Below are 21960 nucleotides of genomic sequence, written 5' to 3'. Positions count from 1 at the left end.
GAGTCCGAGAGGACAGTGCCAGTGAGTGAGAGAGCATACAGAGCACCACCGCCAGTGCCATGTTGCTGTTTGTTTGCCTGTGTCATGGTCTGTTGTTGCCACCACCGGGCCGGGATCAGGCTACGGCAACCAGCCAGTTAGCATTGTGCTGAGATCAAGCCTGCAAGGATAGACTTCTTGCGGAAAAATCCGCAGTGCCTGCTGCATGGTCTCAGTAACCGCAGCCGCAGAACTCTGTGGCCATGACTTTGATTCTTTGCGGGTCCCACATCCGTACCCCCAGAGGCAGTGAGTGAAGGGACAGCACACGCATTGTGTTCTGCGTGTGTCTGTTTATAATCTTTTTGCCCAGAAGAAAAAAGAGAGTGTTTACACAGGAGAGAAAAGTGAGAAAATGTTAATGCCTATTTGAGAAAAGTGTATAAAGTGTGTAGTGAGGGATTTTACAGCCTTAAACATCTATAATAATTGTAAAAAAATAACGCTGACTACTTTGCGGATTTCGCCTATTACGGGTTATTTTTAGAACGTAACTCCCGCGTTAGCGACCACTGTGTATATACGAGGTCTGTCCATAAAGTATCGTACCTTTTTATTTTTTTTTTAAACTATATGGATTTGATTGATATGTTTTCACGTCAGACAAGCTTGAACCCTTGTACGCATGCATGAGTTTTTCCACGCCTGTCGGTGACATCATTTGCCTGTGAGCACGCCTTGTGGAAGGAGTGGTCCCGCCCCGTCGTCGGATTTTCATTGCCTGGAAATGGCGGAATGATTTGGGGTTTTTTTCCATCAGAATTTTTTCAGAAGCTGTTAGAGACTGGCACCTGGAAACCATTCGAAAAATTTATCTGGCTTTTGGTGAAAATTTTACAGGCTTCACAGAGAATAAGGACTGTTACTACAGCTTTAAGGATGGCCCACAATGGCGCTTGGCGCACCACACTCTGAGCCACGACGACAGGCACGAACCACCGGATCATTTCTAAATGGATGGCTGTGTGGAGCTGGGACCATCGTGTGCACTTTCTCTGGTCATCACAAGAGCTGGACATCAACCATTTTCCGGCAGATTTCACTTTTAACAAGAGATTTTGTCATGGAAAGCCACGCGGAGGCTTTGTGCGTCACGACCGATTCGCTGTTCGAGCGAGACAAAGAACGCCTCCGTTTCGGCGTGCCAGAGGACAAGTTCGGACATGCCCAGCTCTCCACAATTTCTCTTATAACTCACTCGACTGGTAAGCATTGAAAGCCGAGATAGGCATGTCCGAACTTGTCCTCTGGCACGCCGAAATGGAGGTGTTCCTTTGTTTCGCTTCATCAGCGAATCGGTCGTGACGCGCGAAGCCTCCGTGCGGCTTTCCATGACAAAATCTCTTGTTAAAAGTGAAATCTTCCAGAAAATGGTTGATGTCCAGCTCTTGTGATAACCAGAGAAAGTGCACACGACGGTCCCAGCTCCACACAGCCATCCATTTAGAAATGATCCAGTGGTTCATGCCTGTCGTCGCGGCTCGGAGCGCGGCGCGCCAAGTGCCATTGTGGGCCATCCTTAAAGCTGTAGTAACAGTCCTTATTCTCTGTAAAGCCCGTACAATTTTCACCGAAAGCCAGATAAATTTTTCGAATGGTTTCCAGGTGCCAGTCTCTAACAGCTTCAGAAAAAATTCTGATGGAAAAAACCCCAAATCATTCCGCCATTTCCAGACAATGAAAATCCGACGACGGGGCGGGACCACTCCTTCCACAAGGCGTGCTCACAGGCGAATGACGTCACCGACAGGCGTGGAAAAACTCACGCATGCGCACGAGGGTTCAAGCTTGTCTGACGTGAAAACATATCAATCAAATCCATATAGTTTAAAAAAAAAAATAAAAAGGTACGATACTTTATGGACAGACCTCATATATATATATGTATATATATATATATATGTATATATATATATATATATATATATATATATATATATATTTATATTATATATTAAATGTTTCCGGTGAACAATAAGTAATGCATACATTACTTATTTTTATGGTATAGTACAGGGGTGACCAAGTTCGGTCCTCAAGAGCCACCTTGCTGACACCCTTAGTTGTCTCCCTGCTCCAACACACCTGAATCAATGAAAGACTCGTTAGCAGACTTTTAATGAGCCTTTCATTGGATTCAGGTGTGTTGGAGCAGGGAGACAACTAAGAGTGTCAGGAAGGTGGCTCGAGGACCGAACTTGGCCACCCCTGGTATAAGGGGTGGGTTTTTATAAGCTTTGCTTCTGCCCTCACCCTTTCGGTCACACGGGTTTGCTGAGATGTTTTGTTGTGAGTTTTGTTATGGTTTTGTGTGCAGAATAAATAAATAAATAAATTCATTCATTCATTCATTTAAATGTGAAAATTTGATTTACAGACAATGTAACAAGAACTGTCAACTTTAACTTGTATTTACAGAAATTTTGCTTTCTTACATGTATTTTATGAGCAAAAGTTGGAGAACCAGCACAAATCTGTGCACAAGGACTGTTGCTGAGATTTTAAATGTAACAAAAAAGAAAAAAAAGAAAAGAAAAAAAATCCATAGAATGCTTGTTGCAATGAATGAAGAGCACTGCAACAAAATGGAGCCAAATATTGAAATGCAGCAAAACAATACACCAAAACATCAACTGTTTTGGTCACATAAGGTTTGTCATGAGAATATGAGAGGATTCACTCCCAAATCCTACACTACTGTTTGTTAAATGTTCAGCCATCTGCTTACTGGGAAATAAATGAATAATCAGATAAATATGTTGCATGTAGCTCAGATTCTCTGCCGCTGAGATGATGTGGATTTTTCCTCAGGTCACACTGTTTTCTTTAATTATACAGAGCTCAAGTCTGCAGCCTCTTATGAGTAAATGAAAAAGCTGCACACAAACCATCTCTGTGGGACATCATAAACACATGGCATCTTCAGTCCCCCTACGTGTCACTGATACCTCTGGACTTTTCTGCAGTTGGCTGCCTAATTATTATCATCATGGCTGTCATCACTGGTCTGTCTGTTGGACACTCATTCACAAACCCTAAATCATAGTAACAGCAGGTTTTCTGTCACCCTTCCCACAAAGGCTGAACTTCCAAGTAGACGTTTTGCAATGGAATTGAAACATCCGCCATGAAAAAGGTTTCATCCAGTCAAAACTTTCTTTTCGTGCTTTTAACTGCACATTAATGTGTGGAAAGCAGTTTGCTGGCAGGCTGATGTGCTGTTTTTCTCTCTGTACGACTCTGGTTTCCACAGCTTGATGTGCACAGAAATAAAGAACTCACATTTTATCTTGCTACCATCTGTATGTGTTTCATGCCTGACCACCTTTTTGCTTACTGGGAATACCCAGGTTTGCTTCTACCTACTGAAGTGTCCCTTAGCAAGACATCTACATTACATGCACACCACACCTGCATCTGCTGCAGATTGGATTACAAAATGTAAGGTTGAGAGAATATTATTTTTAGGATTTAAAAAAAAAAAATCTAATCAGTCTTGTTAAATTTACAGTATACAGTACAACAAGCAAGTCTAAAATTGATTCTAAGTGTGAGTGAGTTTGCATGTCTATGTGTGAACCTGTCAAGTGTTTACCCCCCCCCCCTTGCTCTATGACCAATTTCAATTTATTTTCATTATTATAGTGCGAAATCACAACAAAGTTGCCTCAAGGCGCTTCACACAAGTAAGCTCTAACCTTGCTGCCCCCCAGAGCAAGCACACAGGCGACAGTGGTAAGGAAAAACTCCCTCTGATGATTTGAGGAAGAAACCTCAAGCAGACCAGACCCAAAGGTGTGACCTTCTGCTTGGGCCATGCTACCAACACAATTTACAAAACGAATATACAGGAAATGTTGCCGGTGCACAAGACAGGATGGTTACAGAAAAAGACACCACACCCATCTCTGGATGGAGCCGCACCTCAAATAGAGAGAGAAAAAAACAGAATCAGGGATCAGAAAGACAACAAATGCAGTTTAATTAGTTAGCATTAAGCAACAAGAAAAAGAGAAGAAATACTAAGGTGATCAGCAGCCACTAGCCCTAAGATTCACCAAAACACCCAGACTTTAGATAAAGTTGAGGCCGTGGCCCACTCCATTTCCCAATAAAATTAATTTAAAAGAGTAAAAAGCATAGTACCATACTATGTCAGTATGCTAGCCATACAAAAGGGAAAATAAGTGCGTCTAAGTCTGGACTTGAAAGTCTCTACAGAATCTGACTGTTTTATTGATGCAGGGAGATCATTCCACAGAACAGCGGCAAGAGAAGAGAAACCGCTGTGACATGCAGACTTATTATTTACCCTAGGGACACAAAGTAGTCCTACACCCTGAGAATGCAGATCCTGGGCCAGTACGTAGGGTTTAATTATGTCAGCTGGGTTGGGAGGTGCCAGTCCATGAACAGTTTTATAGGCTAGTAGCAGAACCTTAAAATCTGATCTCACAGGGACAGGAAGCCAGTGAAGAGATGCCAAAATGGGTGTAATGTTGTCAAACCTTCTGCTTCATGTATATGAAATTTGCTCTTCGAAGGCGTACTGCTGTGTACCGCCTGTAGAGGACTGTATATCTCTTCCTGGTACGGCATACTTTCACCTCTGCTGGTGTGGGAGACAAGACCAAATCATTTCATGTAAATGAGGACAGGGGGACAGAGGCTTTCTGGATGTTGACTTGGTAAATAAACAAGAAACCATTATTTTTATGAGTATCTTCTTTTTGTCTCATTCCTACAGTATGTGTGTGTTTGATTGCGTCTCCCCTGGTGTGTGCACCTGTCTCCCTGCATCCCATGCGTGTGTATCATGTACATCACCTCTGTTCCTCCTCTGTGTCTTCTGTATGTGCAGTGCCTCCTCTGTGTCTTGTGGTCCAATCCCCCAAGTATGTTAATCATCTGTGTCGGTTAATGTGTCACTCCCCAGTCTGTCGTCCTCCCACCTCCCGTGTGCACAGTTTATTCTCTGTTCCACGTCTTTGTTCTATTGTATCCTGGGTTTTGGTTTGGATCATAGTTTTGTTCTGATTGTCATTTATATTTGATCACCTTGATATTTCATTCTTAGTTTTCGTATTTGGTTTGCGTTTCATTCACCTCAGAGTTTATCGTTTTATTTCCGTGTTTTTCTCTTCTTCTGCAGTTTTGGTAGTTAATGTTATTTATTTTCTGCTCACCCGTTGTTGTCTGTATTATATTCTGTCACCGGTTATTGTCTGTTAGTTATTAATCTCCTTGAGTTTGTTTTGTTTACATGTGTCTTTTAGTTTTAGTCCTTGGTTTGCACACAGCTGTTGTCACTTCTACCTTTGTTAGTTAAGCATTTCCTTGTTTGCCTGAATTTGCCGGTTCATTGTGTATGTCTCCATCTATGTCATGGTCTGTACTGTCTTTCTGTCCTCCCTGCATTCTCCGGAATTTTTGTCTTCACTGGGATTGTGGACATTTTTGGGACTTTTGTCACCTCTGCATTCTTTGAACTATTTGTCACAATAAATCACTTGGATTGATATACATCCCCTGTGTCCTCGCTGTCTGCATATTGGGTTCATCATCTCCTTATACCTTAACAATATCTTTTAAGGCACCTGTCAGCCATGGGCCCTTAGAATCATCATAATGCTGTGTTTACACATCGGCAGGATGCGTTACGAATGTCATATTTGCGTCATTCTTGGCACATTCCTGACAGTCTTAACGTGACTTAATGCATCTGAATAGGTTTCTTAATAATGCATGTTGGTGCATGATATTCGTGATTTTCGTGGAGCATGTTTTTGGCTGTCAAAAAATCTTCCACCAATGTCACACATCACCCTCATTTTGCCTCATGTTGTGGAGGTCACAACTGAGCGTGTTGATCTGTCTTTATTGGTGGTGATCCTTAATAGAGCATGACAGCGTTCTTCTCTTACGTGCGCACAATTAAACCCTGCTGCACCGCATTCAGTTTCATTGCTGCAGCATGCTGAAGAAGGACAGTGACGCCAAGTCAGCTAAAAGTGTTGTGTGTTGTTCAAGGTTCAAGGTAAACTTTATTATCCCACCAGGGGAAATTCATGTGGTTATCATTGCTTGTCTTACAACATATGTTATAACCAAAAGACAAAAAACTGATTGGGACGTACCACAAATAACAAACCGCACAAAAATACTAAACATACATCATAAAATACAAAATGTTAGCAGATCCTAAAATATATAATAAATAAGCAAATAAATAAAACCAGGATCTATTATTTGAGGTAGACAAGTTAAAATGGGCCTAGAATCAAGTCAGGATAACACATAAGTTTTGAGTCTATTGTTGTATAATGTTATTGCTGTAGGCATGAAGGACTTCTTATACCTCTCTGTTCTAATCTGTCTTTGCAAAATTCTGCCACTTGACTTGTGGCTACTCACAAATTTTGGGAATAGCGAATGTGTTGCATCACTGAGGATCTGGTCTGTCTTCTTGAGGATGAGCTCATTGTACAACTGAGCTACAGATGCTTAGTTGATGCCTATGATTTTACTGGCTACATTGATAATGCGCTGCAGTTTTTTACAAGATAGGACTTGCTCTACTAGTTCACTATTGATCCTAGATTTGGACACTATTGTACCTTTCTTTCTGAAATCAATCACCATCTCTTTAGTTTTCTTTACATTTACAATGAGATAATTATCAGAGCACCATTGAATAAAACCTTGTACCTCCCTTTCAAAACCTTCCACAGATGGAAGGTCAGACTGTAAAAGACCCACCAGGGCTGTATCATCTGCATACTTAAAGAATGTGTGGGCTAGAGATGTGGACTGACAGTCATTAGTGTATAAGGTATAAAATATTGGTGACAAAACACAACCCTGTGGTGCTGCTGTGTTAGTGATTTGTACAGATGGAAAGCATGAGTTAAAATGGACTTGCTGACTACGATTGGTCAAAAAGTCAAGTATCCACAAAATAAGTCTGGGATTAACTCCAAGATTTAACAGTTTCTTCCCCATTAAATGGGGTTGAATTGTGTTGAAGGCACTGCTAAAGTCAATAAACAAAATTTTCACTAGGCTTTTTGACTGTTCAAGGTGTTCATAGACAATGTATGTCAAGGTCAGCAATGCATCTTCCATCCCGCTCCCAGCATGGTAGGCAAATTGATGTGAGTCTAAAAGAGGTGAGACTTCAGAAAGAAGCTTTTTTAAAACAATCTTCTCAAAACATTTCATAACTACAGATGTGAGGGTGACTGGGTGTAAATCATTAAGCACTTTAGGTTTATTATTTTTTGGCACAGGCACTATAAGAGATTTGTTCCACAGATTAGGAACCACCCCAGCTGGTCTCCACTCTGCAATCCTCCATATCAGTACACACTATTTCTGCAGCATTTGTCCTCGTACAATAAATCTGGTTTCTTTCATCCATTCAGCCTCCCTGCTTTGGAGTTCAACCCTGTTTTTTTTTGGGTCACAACCATAACAGAAGTTTCTGGCCAACATCATGGACTCCGCAGGGTCATACAAACTCCAACAAGTTCTTTCCACCCAGGATGACTTCCTGGGTCAGCAGCAGCAACAACTCGCAGCACTGTCAGATCACATCCAGGACCTCATGCAACAGGTTTCTCACACACACACACACACACACACACACACACACACACACACACACACACACACACACACACACACACACACACACACACACACACACACACACACACACACACACACACACACACCATTCTGTCCTCACTCACAGCAAAAGTCAATAAGCTTACCTTGGTCACACCTCCCGCTCCGGTTTCCACTCCTGTTCAACTCTTGCAGGCCTCCGTGTCCCCCAATATAGTCCCTGAACTGTTTATCTGCCATTCAGAACCATATTCCGGTGATGTTAAACACATGCTCTTCCTTCCTCATGCAGTGTTCCTTTGTTTTCTCCCAGCGTCCTTCTCAGTATTCCTCTGATCTCAGCAAAACATTTTTTTCCTGAGAGTTTCGTTTGGTTTTTGATTATCCCCAATGCAGCCATTCTGTTTCCTGTTTCAGTCCCGTTTCCTGTTTCAGTCTGGACAGATGTGTGCGCCTATGTTCAAGCCTGTACCATCTGTGCTAGGGGCAAGTCTCTCCATCGTCCTCCTACTGGGTTTCTTCACCCACTTCCCACACTGAGCCGCTCCTGGTCCCACTTCTGCCTGGACTTTGTCACGGGACTGCCTCCATCCCAGTTTACCATTGTGGCCCTCACGATCGTGGATCGTTTTTCCAAGGCAGCACACTTTGTGGCTCTGCGAGCTATACCATTGGCCCAGGAGACTGCTGACCTCCTAGTCCACCATGTGGTGCGGTTGCATGGCAAACCCTCAGACGTAGTGTCGGACCGAGGACCCCAATTCACCTTTCAGGTCTGGAGGAGCTTCTGTGCGGCGCTTGGGGCCTCGGTCAGTCTCTCCTCAGGTTACCATCCGCAAGAGCAACAGTCAGGCAGAACGGGCCAATCAAGACCTGGAATCCACCCTGAGGTGTATCTCGTCCTCCCACCCAACCGAATGGAGCCCCACCTTCCTTGGGTTGAGGATGCTCACAATCTCCTCTGCTACTGGATCTTCTCCTGTTGAAGTCTCGCTTGGCTATCAACCTCCTCTGTTCCCTCTGCAAGAAGCTGATATTGCCATGCTATCTGTTCAGGCCCACCTCAGGTGTTGCTGTCGGGTGTGGGGGACAGCCTGTTCCGCCCTCCTGCTGGCTAAGGATTGTAAGGAACATCATGCCAACCATCACCGCACCCCGGCCCACCTCTACCAGTCTGGGCAGGAGGTGTAGCTCGCATCACGGGACATTTCTCTGCAGACAGAGTCTACCAAGCTCACTCCTCGCTTTATTGGACCGTTTGTGGTTGATTGGGTGATCAACCCAACCTCTGTGCGACTCATTCCCTGCAGATCCACCCGGTCTTCCACATGTCTTGTCACAAGCCTGTCAGTTCCAGTCCGCTGTGTCCTCCTGCTCCACCTCCTGCTCCTGCCCGGATCATCGAGAGTCATCTGGCCTGGACAGTCAACAATATCTTGGATGTTCGTCGGCGGGGTCGGGGATTCCAATATCTGGTGGCCTGAGAGGGTTATGGGTCTGAAGAATGCTCCTGGGTCAAGCAGAGGCTCATCCTGGACCCTTCCTTCCTCCGGGACCTCTACCGGGAGCATCCTGATCGGCCCGGTAGGTCACCTGGGGGCTCCCATTCGGGGGGGGGAGGGGGTACTGTTGTGTGTCATCCTGGAGCATGTTTTTGGCTGTCAAAAAAATCTTCCACGAATGTCACACATCACCCTCATTTTGGCTCATGTCGTGGAGGTCACAACTGAGCGTATTGATCTGTCTTGATTGGTGGTGATCCTTACTAGAATGCACTGCAGTCATTTTCAGTGCTGCAGTATGCTGAAGAAGGACAGTGATGCCATGTCGGCTAAAAGTGTTGTGTGTTGTCCTGGTACCTGCTCCTCTGCTCTCTCTCTCTCTCTCTCTCTCTCTCTCTCTCTCTCTCTCTCTCTCTCTCTCTCTCTCTCTCTCTCTCTCTCTCTCTCTTTCTTTCCAGGTGGCAGTCCTTGTGGAGCTGATGAGCACACCTGTCTGCAATCAACCTGCCTCCATATATATGCTGGTTCAACAGCTTATTGGCACCAGAAAGTCAGTGTTCACTACCTGGTATCTGGCCTCTCTTATTTCTGTATAGAGCCCTTCTATCTGCATTCCCTCGCAGTGTTTTTTGACTTGCTGTTTTGCAAACTGCATTTTTGCTGCATTCTGACGCCTTGCAGTTTTCCACCCATCTGTTCAGTTTTGGTTACTGAGTGACTCTGAGCTGCTGCACTCCTCCTACTGTCTCTCCTTATCCACAGTGACACCCCTCTCCATCAGCTCCACAGGGGGGCACCTGGACCACTGACTACCACCAACTCCTGTCCTTGGATCTCCACCTGCACACCTGGTCTCATCGGGCTGCGGCTTCCTGTTTCTACCGCAACGCGGGCTGGGCCTCCACTCTGCAAACCTCCATATCAGTACACACTATTTCTGCAGCATTTGTCCTCGTACAATAAATCTGGTTTCCTTCATCCATTCAGCCTCCCTGATTTGGAGTTCAGTCCTGTTTTTTGGGTCACAACCATAGCAAAAAGTTTTGTTCCAATACTCCTCTGTGGGCTCCTGCAGGTGTTCCACCTGCTGCTGCTGTGCCTGATGTTTGGGAAAACGAGTGAGACGAGAGCCGTGTGCATCCAGACATCTGGCTCTCTCCGTCTCCTCCTCCTCTCTGCGCCACTCCATGTCACAGAGCCCAACTAAGCATGCAGTCACAAAGTCCTTCGGCTGTGGATTTTGAGGAACAAACTGGAGCGATCTGAATTGTTCAGCAGCTGATGGATGAATATGGGTGTGTGTGTGGAGACAATTGGCCTCATTCACAATGTGACAAAATGTAACAATGCGCTGTTCTGCGCAATAGCACGCAACAGCACGGAACATTATTCTTGACCGTGTGTAATGGTTCCTGATAATTTGCCAGCAACACATGCCATTAATTGTAACGCGTGGTAACAGGTTGCAGCAGTTCCTGAGGACACCTGACGCCTCTGCCTCAAATCATCACATTTGTGATCAGTGGAAGTTTCCTTGTACGTATATAATGTGCAATGACAATAAAGTTTCCATTCTATTCTATTCTAACTAATCATAAAATGTTTATATTCCTACAATATATTGGATTTTAATCCATATTTTGCTCACCAATTTGTCTGATACAAGATCCCATGCACTCTTAGAGAGACAGAGACAGACATACATATAGACAGAGAGACAGGCAGGACAGCAGACCAAAGAGTGATTAGTGTATTTGCTGTCACAGACAGATTAGATGTTATCTCTTCAGATGGGCTTGTTCCCTCCCACCGCAAAATGATATCACACACAAAAGAAACTCAAATGCCTCCACCATCTATTATTCATTCTTTTCGCCAAAGTCATTTGAATACATCAAGCATCCAAGCAGTTAGTCTGTGTGTCTGTCACATTCAGCTACAGGGAAGCTTTCTGCCTGCTTACGCCTCGACAAGCAGACTCTAACACCAGCCTGTTTGAGAGTACACACAAACACATAATTATGATTACGAACTAACTCAAACACACAGTTACATGCATACATAAAACTTTAATACAGGGAACACAACATTTTCTCAAAGATGAATTCATCTTTCATGAAAGCAGGCTGCCCTTTGCTGGATTTATTTTTAACTATTCAGCTCCTGTCCATGCCATGTGATGGGAGCAAGAAGGTGGAAAAGGAATGAAAACAGGAAGGAAAGAATATACACGAGGACATCAGGCTGGAATAATGGAGAAGGGAAAGAAGCAGCAGAGGAGAAAAAGAGTTGCAGAAGATGAAGTACCACATCTCTAATCTGTCAGCTTTAGGGTCTGAAACAACTACATCTAACAGATTTTACAAAGGGCATACACAAGACAGGATCAGGAAGTATAACATCCTGTTTAGTAAACAAATTTATGAGAAAATACTTTTGAAGGTCTTGAAAATGATGTCTTCAGCAGTCAGTGTTGTGCTCAATTCAAGGCCGACATCTGGATGAAGAATTGCTCAGAAATTTTTCCAAGACAAACATATGGAGGCAGGTGAGAGACAGCTGAGTCTGATTGTGCAGCAGATCACAAAACTTACAATTCAGATCGGATCTTAATTTTTAGTGGTGGATCGAAAAAGGTAGACAAATATAACTTTCCATTTCTGAAAGAAATTAAAGAACAATGAAAACAAGGAACTGTTGATGATTGTTCTACATGTGTGTGGGTCCCTCTGGTTATGGTTTGCAATTTTATTCCTATATGTTTTTGGTTGATGTCGTCTTTGGTTCTTTGTGGTCCCTGTGTGTGTGTGTGTGTGTGTGTGTGTGTGTGTGTGTGTGTGTGTGTGTGTGTGTGTGTGTGTGTGTGTGTGTCTGTGTGTGTAGCCGGATCCTTCCCCCGCCTATCATGTGTGCCCCGTCAGTGTCATGGGTGTGTCTCCCCTCATCTCTCACGTGGGTGTGAATCACCACTCAGTGTGTTGTGTGTGTGTTCTGCCCTTTTAGTTCTGGCTGGCACCGGTCCTTGATCCCGCGTCTGTCCTTGCCTTTATGTGCGCACTCCTTATTCTGTATTCCACATTGCTCTGTCACTTTAGTTCTGAGATGCTTGTCATGGTTTAGTTCTGATTATTCTTTTGTGTTCTGTTCACCCCCTGACTTTGTTCTTAGTTATTATGTTTGTTTCTCCCCTGTTGCTTATTGTTCACTTCTATGTGCTACATTTGTTTTTGCATTATTATTTCTCCTCCCCTGCTGCTTCATTTGGCTATCGTATTTATTTATTTTCCTCTCACCTTTTGATGTCCGTTATATTTATATTTCACTGACTATTGTCTTGTTGGTTTGTTGTCTCCTAGTGTACTCTTCTTTCCACGTGCATTTCTGTTTCCTGTCCTTACTTCCTCTTTGTGAACAACTGCATGAAAAAATAGTCCAGTAGTTAACAATGTTTCTCAGTGTTCAATTGCAAAGGAATTTAGGGATTCCATCATCTACAGTCCATAATCAGAAGATTCAGAGAATCTGGAGAACTTTTTACACATAAGCAGGAACAATGAATGCCCATGGCCTTTGATCCCTCAGGCGGCATTGCATTAAAAACTGACATCATTGTGTAAAGGATCTTACCGCATGGGCTCAGGAACACTTCAGAACACCATTGTCAGTTAACGCAGTTTTGTCGCTACATCTGCAAGTTCAAGTTAAAACTCTACCATCCAGAAATGCTGCCACCTTCTCTGGGCCCGAGCTCATTTGAAATGGACAGACGCAAAGTGGAAAAGTGTGCTGTGGTCTGATGAGTCCACATTTCAAATTGTTTTTGGAAATCATGGACGTCGTGTCCTCTGGACAAAAGAGCAAAAAGACCATCCAGATTGTGACTAGCGTAAAGTTCAAAATCCAGCATCTGTGATGGTATGGGGGTGTGTTAGTGCCCATGGCATGGACAACTTACACATCTGGGATGGCACCATCAATTCTGAAAGGTACATCCCGGTTTTGGAGCAACACATGCTGCCATCCAAGCAACATCTTTTTCAGGGACATCCCTGCTTATTTCAGCAAGACAATGCCAAGCCACATTCTGCATGTATTACAACAGCGTGGCTTTGTAGTAAAAGAGTGCGGGTACTAGACTGGCCTGCCTGCAGTCCAGACCTGTTGCCCATTGAAAATGTGTGGTGTATTATGAAACACAAAATAGGACTCCTATTAGGATAGGAGTCCTAGGATAGGATAAGTAGGACTCCTTCTTCACAAGCTGAAGAAGGAGTCCTACTTATCTTTGTTGGTAGGTGGGACCCCAGAGGCAGCTGACAGATACCGGCAGGCCAAGCATGCCGCAGCCCGTGCGGTCGCAGAGGCAAAAACTCGGGTCTGGGAGGAGTTGGGGGAGGCTATGGAGGAGGACTATCGGTCGGCCTCGAAGAGATTCTGGCAAACCATCCGACGCCTCAGGAGGCGGAAGCAGCTCTCCACCAGCACTGTTTACGGTGCGGGTGGGGAGCTGTTGACCCTGACTGGGGATGTTGTCAGGCGGTGGAAGGAGTACTTCGAGGAGCTCCTCAATCCCATTGTCATGTCTTCCGAAGAGGAAGCAGAGACTGGGGACTCAGAGGCGGACTCATCCATTACCCAGGCCAAAGTCACTGAGGTGGTTAGAAAGCTCCTCTGTGGCAAGGCTCCTGGGGTGGATGAAATCCGTCCTGAGTACCTTAAGTCTCTGGATGTTGTGGGGCTGTCTTGGCTGACATGCCTCTGCAACATCGCGTGGCGATCAGGGACAGTGCCTCTGGATTGGCAGACCGGGGTGGTGGTCCCTCTGTTTAAGAAGGGGGACCAGAGGGTGTGTTCCAACTATAGGGGGATCACACTCCTCAGCCTCCCGGTAAGGTCTATTCCAGAGTACTGGAGAGGAGAATTCGACCGATGGTCGAACCTCGGATTCAGGAGGAGCAGTGTGGTTTTCGTCCTGGTCGCGGCACACTGGACCAGCTCTACATGCTCCATCGGGTGCTCGAGGGTTCATGGGAGTTTGCCCAACCAGTCCACATGTGTTTTGTGGATCTGGAGAAGGCGTTCGACTGTGTCCCTCGGGGCACCCTGTGGGGAGTGCTCCGGGAGTACGGGGTCCGGGGTCCTTTGTTAAGGGCTATCCGGTCCCTGTACGACCGCAGCAGGAGCTTGGTTTGCATTGCCGGTACTAAGTCAAACCTGTTTCCAGTGCACGTTGGCCTCCGCCAGGGCTGCCCTTTGTCACCGGTTCTGTTCATTATTTTTATGGACAGAATTTCTAGGCGCAGCCAGGGTGTAGAGGGGATCTGGTTTGGGAACCACAGAATCTCATCTCTGCTGTTTGCGGACGATGTGGTTCTGTTGGCTTCATCAAATCAGGACCTTCAGCATGCACTGGGGCGGTTTGCAGCCGAGTGTGAAGCGTCCGGGATGAAAATCAGCACCTCCAAATCCGAGGCCATGGTTCTCGACCGGAAAAAGGTGCTTTGCCCTCTTCAGGTCGGTGGAGTGTCCTTGCCTCAAGTGGAGGAGTTTAAGTATCTTGGGGTCTTGTTCACGAGTGAGGGATGGATGGAGCGTGAGATCGATAGACGGATCGGTGCAGCATCTGCAGTGATGCGGTCGCTGTATCGGACCATCGTGGTGAAGAGAGAGCTGAGTAGGGGGGGCAAAGCTCTCGATTTACCGATCGATCTACGTTCTGATCCTCACCTATGGTCATGAGATTTGGCTCATGACCGAAAGAACGAGATCGCGAGTACAAGCGGCCGAGATGAGTTTCCTCCGCAGAGTGGCTGGGCGGTCCCTTAGAGATAGGGTGAGGAGCTCGGTCCCTCGGGAGGAGCTCGGAGTCGAGCCGCTGCTCCTCCACGTCGAAAGGAGTCAGTTGAGGTGGCTCGGGCTTCTTTTCCGGATGCCCCCTGGACGCCTCGCTGGAGAGGTGTTCCGGGCACGTCCCACTGGGAGGAGGCCCCGGGGAAGACCCAGGACACGCTGGAAGGACTACATCTCTCGGCTGGCTTGGGAATGCCTTGGGGTTCCCCCGGAGGAGCTGGGGGAGGTGTGTGTGGATCGGGAGGTCTGGGCGGCTTTGCTTGAGCTGCTGCCCCCGCGACCCGACTCTGGATAAAGCGGAAGAAAATGGATGGATGGATGGAAAATACAACAATGGAGACCCCGGACTGTTGAACAACTGAAGTCATACATCAAGCAAGAATGGGAAAGAATTCCACCTACAAAGCTTCAACAATTAGTGTCCTCAGTTCCCAAATGCTTATTGAGTGTTGTTAGAAGGAAAGGTGATATAACACCGTGGTAAACATACCACTGTCCCAGCTTTTTTGAAATGCCATAAATAAATTAAAATGCATGAAATACCAAGGGGCTGAATACTTTTGCAAGCCACTGTCGGTTAAAGAGTATTTGCAAATCATTGTATTCTGTATTATTTTACACAATAACCCAACTTCATTGGAATTGGGGTTGTAGGATAGTGTTCAATGCTTGAGAGCCAACAGAGTAAACAATTATCCAACATTGTGATGACATTATAAGTTCACATTTTCATCATAAAACTACCCCAAACAGCTAAGACTAATCTAAACACACTGTAAAAAGGCTATGAAAATGTAAGCTTGGAATATAAATATAACGGCACGCATTTATCACACTGTTATGATCGAGATAAGACAACGGCAGTTCCTGAACTTAAGGTGACGTTTTATGGCCAAATCAAATGGCCAATCATGGTAGACACCTTCTAGCCAATCAGAGGCCCCTACCATCTTACGTTTCCCAAATTCGCTCCCTGCTGGTTGCTGGTGTCACTGACCAAACGGTCCCCGCTAAAAATCGGCTCGCCCTGCCTTCACTTCGCATGTGTCCACGGTTCACCGATTATCACCTTGTTTCTGTTTAAAAGTGCACACCAGTCATCATCTGTCTAAGCAACACATAGCTGAAGCTTTTGTACAACAATCATTTCCACATAAATTCAGTATTATTTCATCATAAAAGACAGACAAAGTTATCAGAGCGCCACGGCCACATGCTGCTAGCTGATGCGTTCACTGTGCATCGCTCATTTCAAAACATCGAGTTTCACCTCATTTCTACTTAAAATGGCCTTGTTTCTGCTTAAAACTGACTTGAGTATGATTTAAGAGTTTTTTCCTTGTCATCTGATGGTTAATAATCCCATTAATCCATTTGATTGCTTTGGGTGAAGAGAGTCAGACTCAGACGTGCTGCTGTGGTCCCAAATGATGCATGCGCAGTGAAGGCAGGTGGACCGATTCTTGGGGGGGCGTTCGGTCTGTGACACCGGTTCTTTCTCTCTCGTTCTCTCTCAGTCTTTCTCTTGTGAACTCCTCCATGAGTATGCTCCCTAAGTATCCATTTTCCTATAATGTACCGTGTTTTGGTTATGTGACATTTTGGTTTTTGGATTTTGGTGTTTGCTGAATCCCTGCCTGTTGTCCTACATTTGATCTTTGGATTTTTGTTATGACTTGGACATGTTCACATTTATGACTGTTTTGGATTGGATTGATGGTGGAATTTACATTTATGCCCGTCTTGGCTTCATGGTGGAATTTGGGACAGAATAAATCAACTTGATTTTTGCACCTTATAACCTTGTGATTTCTCCCTGCATAATGGTGGGGGGGGGGGGCAGCTCAGACTCACCCTCGCAGCTCACACTGACAGGGTGAAAATAATGGGTTATATTACAACAAAGAACAATAAAAAATGATAATAAAACAATGATCAGAGAGCCCAGTCACATATGCATTGCTGTTGCATGTTATGAGTTGATAGCAGATATGTGTTCTGCTGCTGTGACTTGCACCGAACAGGTGGGTGTGTCTGCGCCAGCCGCTGCTGTTGAGATCTGTGGACTCGCAAATCACAGCTGGAGAATACACACTGTACCATGAAGGATTTGACCTGACAACACTCCACAATGAGGTGCATGTTTAGGCATGCTGTCCTAACGTGGAAATATATAAAACACATAACACCTTTGCAACAGCAGCAGCGACCCCGTCAACATGCACATTGGCAGGTTGTCCCATGTGAAAAGAACCATCTGATCATGTGTACACTCAGCTGGTGATATGAATGTCACATCCATCGTGTCAGCTATGGACACACGGCGCCATCAGATGTGGACATGATAACAGCGCATGGCTTCATTCATGTCAGGTTATGACTTTACGTCTGTGACCATGGGTCATATACAGAGGAACAGAAGGATCATACTTGCATTGTCCGCTCGATATGAGGGATTAAATATTAGAAATTGTGGTGTTTTTCTATGGTGTGTGTGTTTTTTTTCCCCCACAGCAGCGGTGCAATATGGTGTCACACTTTCCAGGTGTGCACATGCACGAAACCATCACTGTGAAGGGGCCATAAGGGGCAACTAAGGAGAAACTGCTCAGAAGTAGATGAATTCAAATCTAAGTCTAAGAAGAGGAAATGAAGATTCTATGAAAGGAATTCATATCATAAACTGACTACAACTACACCATAACACCGTTAAGGGCCCCTTCACACATAGTATGAATAAGTACAAATCAGGGCGAATCATGGTGGAACAGCTCGTATGAGCGAACCACGAAAGCATCGAGCCGACGGGCAGGCGTGATCGAACACGCTGCGATGGTTTCATGCACGCAATGGTGTAGTGCACGAGTGCACAAAACCATCATCGTAGTATTGAATACTTATCCTGATAAAATTACTGGTCCTGAATACAGAGTTATAGCACTCATCACACTGCTGCAGCTGATTTCCCAACAAAAATATAAACGCAACACTTTTGGTTTTGCTCCCATTTTGTATGAGATGAACTCAAAGATCTAAAACTTTTTCCACATACACAATATCACCATTTCCCTCAAATATTGTTCACAAACCAGTCTAAATCTGTGATAGTGAGCACTTCTCCTTTGCTGAGATAATCCATCCCACCTCACAGGTGTGCCATATCAAGATGCTGATTAGACACCATGATTAGTGCACAGGTGTGCCTTAGACTGCCCACAATAAAAGCCACTCTGAAAGGTGCAGTTTTATCACACAGCACAATGCCACAGATGTCGCAAGATTTGAGGGAGCGTGCAATTGGCATGCTGACAGCAGGATTGTCAACCAGAGCTGTTGCTCATGTATTGAATGTTCATTTCTCTACCATAAGCCATCTCCAAAGGCGTTTCAGAGAATTTGGCAGTACATCCAACCAGCCTCACAACCGCAGACCACGTGTAACCACACAAGCCCAGGACCTCCACATCCAGCATGTTCACCTCCAAGATCGTCTGAGACCAGCCACTCGGACAGCTGCTGAAACAATCGGTTTGCATAACCAAAGAATTTCTGCACAAACTGTCAGAAACCGTCTCAGGGAAGCTCATCTGCATGCTCGTTGTCCTCATCGGGGTCTTGACCTGACTCCAGTTCATCGTCGTAACCAACATGAGTGGGCAAATGCTCACATTCGCTGGCATTTGGCACGTTGGAGAGGTGTTCTCTTCACGGATGATGCGAAGGAGATGTGTTGCACTGCATGAGGCAAATGGTGGTCACACCAGATACTGACTGGAATCCCCCCAATAAAACAAAACTGCACCTTTCAGAGTGGCCTTTTATTGTGGGCAGTCTAAGGCACACCTGTGCACTAATCATGGTGTCTAATCAGCATCTTGATATGGCACACCTGTGAGGTGGGATGGATTATTTCAGCAAAGGAGAAGTGCTCACTATCACAGATTTCGACTGGTTTGTGAACAATATGAGGGAAATGGTGATATTGTGTATGTGGAAAAAGTTTTAGATCTTTGAGTTCATCTCATACAAAATGGGAGCAAAACCAAAAGTGTTGCGTTTATATTTTTGTTGAGTATATATTTTTCAAGACTTCCTGTGTTCACACAGGTTGTGTTCACACCTTCAACTTGGAGACATGCATCAGTTCTCAGAAAGATATTATATAGATTATATTGACCTTAGGTATGCACACCATTGCAAACAAGTTTTTTTGTTGATATGTGGCCCTGCAATAGACTGGCATATCCTCCTCTATACCACTTCATCATGAAGCAGTATAGCTGGGGATACAAAATACAAAACATGTACTATGCACAATTTCTCCAATCACAGAAACATAAGCTTATAAGTTCTTCTGGGTTGTCTGGGTGTCTTGGTGGCTTTCCTCACTCTTCACCTTCTTGCACAGTCACTCAGTTTTGGAGAACTGTCTACTCCATGCAGATTTACCATAGAGTGCCATACTGTTTGTTTCTTCATAACTGAAGTAAGTAAAGTCCAAGGCATACTCAGTGGCAGCTTTACCATTAGAGAGCCTCATTCACAACTACCACAAAAGACTCCAAGGTGTTGTTGATGTTAACGGGGGTAATGAGTAGTATTAAGAAAAGCAGTATGTAAACTTTTGATTAGGAGTATTTGGGTAGTTTCTGTTGTCATTATGATTTAAAAAGTGTAAACACAGTTGTTTGACAATAAATGGCTTCACCCAACCACTAACCATGAGTTTTTGCATTATCATTCATATTGTCTGAAAAATGACAAAAAAAAAAAGAAAAATCTGCAAAGTTATGTAAACGTTTCAGCACAACTGTATAGTGTTTTTCAAAATTTAAGATATTAAATATATAAATGCTTTTATTTTGTGAATTTTATTTGTTTTTATTTATTTATTTTTTCATTTCATGATGACAGCTGATTCTTTTGAATTTACTTCTGCACAGGAATTACAGCCTTTTCAGTACACTGAGCATCATATACTAGATCTGGAATATGAGATTAACCCAGACAATCATTTTTATTCTTTTATAAATAGTAATTGTCAGTATTATGTGGAAGAACAATACAACAACTGAATTACAAATGAGGGGAATTTCTCAATAATTCACTTTAACAGTAGGAGTTTGGACAAGAATTTTGGGAGTATAAAAGATTATTTAAAACAATTTAGCCAAACTTTCAGTATAATTGCTATAACAGAAACTTGGCTTGCAGAAGCTGATGATATAAACTATGAATTGGAGGGTTACGAATTCAATCATCGGAACAGAAATAAAAGAGGAGGTGGAGTAGCATTGTATGTTGATAAAAGGCTTAAATACAAAATTAAAGCTCAAATGACAATGGCCGTGGATAATTTTTTGTTACAATTGAAATAGGTATGAAAAAAGGTAAAAATATAATTAGTAGCTGCATATATAGAGCTCCGGCTCTAAAATTGAAGAATTTCAAAAATTGGATAGAGAAGCATTTTTCACAGATGGGTAATAAGTATTTGTCTGTGGTGATATAAATATTGATCTCTTAAATCCATATCAACATAAAGTGACAGAGGATTTCATTAATACCATGTACAACTTAAATTTATATCCAAAAATTACTAGGCCTTCAAGAATAACTTTGCAGTCAGCTACTCTCATTGATAATATATTTACTAATCATATTGATACCAAAACATCAAGTGGATTATTGATCAATGATATTAGTGACTATCTACCAATTTTTATAGTAATTGATCTAAAATTAAATAAGAAATGTGATGAGAAAATACAATATCGCACATGACTGCAAACTGAAGAAGCTATTACTGCCTTAAAAATGATTTACGTCTGCAGGATTGGAATTCTATTTATGCAGAGCATGATGCTAATTTAGCATATGCCGAATTTGAAAACTACAACAAAAACTGTCCAATGATACAGTACACTGTAAATAATAAATATAAGGAGTGTCCATGGATAACAAAAGGGCTGCAAAAGGCTTGCAGGAAGAAAAATATGCTATATAGAAAGTTTATTAGAAATAAATCAAGAGAGACTGAGATTGAATATAAACTATAAAAATAAATTAACAACCATTATGCGGAACTGCAAAAAAATCATACTTTGCAAAAATACTAAATGATAATAAAACATAAAGGAAACATGGAAAATACTGAATAGTATTTAATAGCAAATAAACCAAAGGCAAAGAACTACCCAAAATACTTTACTTATAACAACAAGGATGAATACAACATGAACCAAGTTGTGAACAGTTTCAATATTTTTTTGCTAATGTTGGGCCAGATTTGGCAGCTAACATTCCACACAGACCATGGGAAAATCATAAATTAACTGACAGAAATCCATATACAATGTTTCTTGGCCGAGTTGATGAGAGGGAAATTATTAAGGTAGTCAGTACATGTAAAAGCAAAAAGTCAACTGATCATAATGATGTACATATGTCCTTAGTAAAGCAAATAATTACAGAAATTGCTAAACCATTAACCTATATATTTAATAAATCATTTCAAACTAGAATTGTCCCAAATGGTATGAAAGTAGCAAAAGTGATACCTTTATTCAAATCTGGTGACAAGCATCTTTTTACTAACTATAGGCCTGTGTCTTTATTGTCATAATTTTCAAAGATATTGGAAAAAATTTACAGTAACAGATTGAATAAATTTATTGAATGACACAACTTGCTTAATTATAGTCAATATGGTTTTAGATCAAAAAGGTCCACACTGGCTTTGTTTGATGCAATAGAAGAGATTAATAAACATGTGGACCAAAGGAAAATAATAATAGGATTATTTATTGACTTAAAAAAGGCTTTTGACACAATCAATCACAATATATTATTTCAAAAGATGGAGCTTTATGGGATCAGTGGAGTGGCTCTGAATTGGATTAAAAGCTATTTACAAAACCAGAAACAGTTTGTTAAACTT

This window comes from Thalassophryne amazonica, chromosome 1 (assembly GCF_902500255.1).
Source record: "Thalassophryne amazonica chromosome 1, fThaAma1.1, whole genome shotgun sequence".
Classification (NCBI taxonomy): Eukaryota; Metazoa; Chordata; class Actinopteri; order Batrachoidiformes; family Batrachoididae; genus Thalassophryne; species Thalassophryne amazonica.
This window is presented reverse-complemented; position numbering follows the sequence as displayed.